The sequence below is a fragment of the Etheostoma cragini genome, chromosome 1 (assembly GCF_013103735.1).
Source record: "Etheostoma cragini isolate CJK2018 chromosome 1, CSU_Ecrag_1.0, whole genome shotgun sequence".
NCBI classification, from domain to species: Eukaryota; Metazoa; Chordata; class Actinopteri; order Perciformes; family Percidae; genus Etheostoma; species Etheostoma cragini.
Window position 1 is genome coordinate 7,515,318 of NC_048407.1, and position 4,782 is coordinate 7,520,099.

Consider the following 4,782-nt stretch of genomic DNA (forward strand, 5'->3'; position numbering starts at 1 on the left):
TGAACAGTGTAATTTAACATGTTTCTTTTTATTTGTGACAAAGTGCAGAATTTTGGAGCCCGAGCAAAATCATTTATTACAGATTATGATTAGCTGAAAAATTCATAAAAAACATTTTTCACAGTATACTCAACAGTACAAGTATTTGTTTACCGTTGTATCCTTCAAAAAGCATGATGGGTGTGTCTCCATTTCAAACATCACTGCAGGTTGACTACTTGTATCAGCAGAGGTTGATTGTGGGGAATAGTTAGCTTACCAAAACTCTACTGTTTGTTCGCTAGCAAACGTACTGGCTAACTATAGCCAGTTAGCTTTTTGTGTAACGTAAAGAGAAAAAAAACATCCATCTTGTATGAGAAAAGTTTACTATTTAATTCAATAAAATTATAGTTCGGGAATCATGTGATCGGCTGGATAGAGATGGCGGCTTAAGCTCTTGGCCCAAATTTGTCAAATAGTTGTGTTATATGGTTCCAACTTCAATATTTTAACACTTTGTGCCCGTTAGTTACTTAAAGCAGGATGTCAAACAAGAAAAAAGTCCAACGCGGCGATACAGACACCATTGCAAAGGCATTGCTGGAGAAACAGAAAAGTTACCTCAAACCATTTTTTCTCAGGTTCAATCTCAGATTCAATAGATGGGGATCAACAACAATAACAAGCTAACTGCTATCCATGCCCAGGTAGCATCCCTGACTGCAAGCCTTGGCTCTATCAGATCTGATGTGAGTAACCTAAAAATCACTGTGGAAAGCAACACAAGAATCATTGACAGCCATTACCACGTTTTTCAAGAACTGGAGGTGAAGGTAGCAGATTTAGAAGACATAAACCGAAGATGCAACTTCCGAATTGTCGGGCTGAAAGAGAAGCTAGAAGGTACTAATGCTAACCAGTTTCTCTCACGCTTGCTGCCTAAGTGGTTCTCGAATCCAGCAGATGCTCATATAGAGATCACGAGAGCCCACCGAAATTACAGTGATGTTCCAAGATGAACACCACTGCTAGTCACACGTTTATTTTTTTTTAACCTGCTTTGCTACATAACCTGGCAGGCGATCCTACAAGCTGAGCAGAAATCTCCGCTTGTCATTGAGAGCCGGAAAACTTGCTTCCCCCCGGATTACACCACCCACACGGTCAAGTGGCAGCAAGACTTCTATCAAACCATGGATTTAGCACGAGTCAAGGGACTGTATTTTTTCTGCTTTATCCGGCAACACTGAAGGTCCGAGACGGCGCCCAGTATAGAGCATTCACCTCCGTCGGGGATGCTATGTGAACTGTGTGAACTGGGCTGCGGCCTATCCTCTTGCAGCAGCAGGGAGAGCCGATCCTTGCCCCCGAATCCGCGATGGTTGTGGCTGTTACGCAGCCGATGGAAATTGGGGATTATATCTCGGAGGGCTACGTGGAGGAGGATCAGAACAGAAACAACTGCCTGATGAACATGGACCATTGGTTTGCCTTGTTCACCTACTGTGTCCTGTTTTTTTGTCACACTGTCTGATAAGATTACAGAGACTGTGTTTCTGAAGGCTGTGTTGAGCCAATTCAATTGGCCCTACTCTCCATAGGTTAGCTGGGCCACTGCTAAGCTAGTGTTTCCTTTCCAAGGTTCTGTTTTGTACTTTTTGATCCTGTTGATGAAAAATGCATTTAATTTTAATTCAGTTTGGAATCAATTGCTGTTGCAACCAGGTATTTATGGGCAAGTGTTCCATTTTTGCTGTCCCATATCCAATCTCGACTGCAGACCAACTTTGAGTGTTAGCCTTCTGGCTATGTTTCCTCCCATCCTCTTGCTTCTCCTTTTTCACCATCTGGTATGTTCTCATTGTGTTTTATATGTTTTGTATGTTAACTTTGGATGCACTATTGTTAGGATTTAACAAAATGAAAGGCAGTAGCAATATCTACATGTACTTTCATTTAGAACGCAGCTTTTTTGAAAATGGGTGATCTTTCACTTTTAGTTTGGAATTGTGCCAGTTTGAATGCTACTCATAAACGAGCCAGCACTCTGGGCTTACTAAGAAAGAGAAATGTTGACATTGCATTATTACAGGAGACACATTTGCTGCAGGTGGATACTGGCCGTTCAGCCAATAGATTCTGTCATACAATTGCATTTAAATGTGTTGTCCTATTGGTCAGACGATATAGGCAGGATTGTGATTTCCACAACAAAATTAGGTGCCTGAAAAATTGCATTTGTGTCAGCTTATGTGCCAAATGTTTTTGATTGCAATTTCTATAATACACTCACCAATCAAATGCTGGAGTTAACAGAGTGTTCTTTTGTTGTGGTTGCAGATTTCAATGCTGCTTGGGAAAAAAATATTTTATGTAAACCTGGACTCTTTACTTTTCTTTTGAATAGGGTCAATTCTCAAGGGATATTAACACAGCCTTAATTTCCTTACTCTTGAAAAAAGACAAGGATCATACAGTCTTCTAGCTATCGGCCTCTGAGCCTGCTCAACGCTGACGTAAAAATCTTTGTAAAACTCCTAGCCCGTCGTTTGGCGTCTCATATTGCAAAATTACTGAACTGGGGATAATAGTGCACTCTTCAGCTAAGAAGCAATCATGGTGTCACACTTTATTGCACACACGAAAAGTGACATGAGTATGTTATTATACGACTCATTTTACACTAAAATTAATTTTGCACCTTAGGCTATTCCATTCAGGAAATGTACACACAGGTTGAACATACCAGTTACACATAAGACAGCTGTTCATGTACAAAGAAACCCCACATCAAACAAGAACACATCAAACAGCCATGAAAAGTACATACCACACACCGATTTGAGTTAGGAGACTGGAGAGCCTGGTGAGTTTAAATTGAGGAACTCTGAATTGCTGAACACCATGACACTGCATCACTGTTTTCAGGAACAAAAGATAATCTGGCTACTTGCTAATTAGTAATGTTACCGTAAATGACAATGCTGTAGCAGAAATGGTCTTAATCAGTATGACTGTTGATGGTAATTGTTGATTTTGTTAAGATGTGCCAAATTGTAATTTATAAGTGATTATTGGTCAGACTGTTTAGCCAGAGCTATGCAATCGGCAGCTGTCACTTCATCCAAACATCCTGGGCTTTAGCTGTCTAAAGCCAGCGAAATTAAAAACGCTAATTTTTTTGTTAATGATTATGGCTTTGTTTGTCATTTATGGGACTAAATGTTCTTTGTTCAATTTTTGTTTATTTAAGCAAAAAATAATAATACATGTTTATGGTAATAAAGAGGCATGGTTTACTTATTAGGCTGTGATCCTGCGTATCTGGGTCACATACAGTGATACATAAAAAAAGATGCTTCCTGGGATTAACTTATATAAGTTAAGTAAACAACTTAAGTATGTTTGAAAAAGTTATAAAAATGTGTTGTTTCATTAAAAGAGACAATTATATTGGTAATCACAATTATTTCAGAGACAATTGTCCAGTAAAATTTGGAATTGGTACAGGTCTAATCATATCCAAGTGATAGACAAAGACACAGGTAAACAGTTGACATTTCTGTGTGAAAGAGCATTGATTAATGGAAAACAAGAGGCTCTGTGTAGTGATGGGCTGGGCCTATGAGGTCCTATCCCGGAGGTCTGCGCTCGCCACCAAGTGCACACTGGGACGGTTCAGACTGAAGTCAGGGTGGTTTGCAGGGTTTCAATTAGTGAAGCAGCAGGGAGGGCCTGTAACTTAACATGACACTGTTTGACCATCAAACACTTCTGATCTTGTGCTGCTCACATTGAACCTTGCTTCCCTTCTTTTACTTTTTTTCCCATTATTGTATTAACTCCATAATGTAGGAAGTGACAAGGCACAGATTCACACATTACATAGTTTTGTATTGTGATGTTTGTAATAGATTCCAAAATGTGTCTAAACTGTGGAAAAGGCAAGAGCGGCGTATTTAGGTTAATACATCTGGATGATGGTAATGTCTTTGATAAGATCTAAGCTATCCTCGACAGCAATGAGAAGCTGGTGAAGGAAAAGCTGTTAACCAAGTTGGAGGTTATGTTTTTTTTGTGTGAAATTGACCAGAGATTTCTTTTTACATGCTAATGTAAAATGCTTTACCTGGAGGGCAGCTATTACCGGATTCCCACCCATGAAATGCTTGATGTAGCTGAAGGTACTGATACCTGGAATTAACCCTCTGGAGTCGAGAGCTCTGCTAGCATAACTCAACAGGATAAAAATACATTTGTCATGTATTTACATTAATAGCTTCACATGTTTTTTTTAACGAAAAATATTGATAGAATCCTTATATGTTACCCTTAACAATGTGTCCACTGGCAAATAGTGTTATTTTTTTGTAAATTAGATAAAACATAAAACTTTTCACCAAACATAGGGAGAGCGCAAACCTGGCCTTCCGTATTTGCATCTCTAGTCACGTGTCCATTAGTTTTTGTATTGCAGGAGGATCTAATCACACTGGACAACACCCAGGGAAAGCAGACATAATGCAATGCATCTATTAGCATCATTCAGTTGGATGCAAGCTTTGCATTTTGGAAGATGGGCGACATTCTTGACAGAGATGTCCGCGCTGCACACAAGTGGGCAGATGACAACTAATGTTACAATGCCAATACTTTTTCAATACCAAGAAAACAATTTTTCAATCTGCTCCATCTGCATGCATACTTTTTTTGGATTGCAAATTAATTGTATCAAACAATTGAGCAGATTTAATTTTTTCTGCTTGTTTCATACCTAAAACTTCACACAACCTCAAGTGT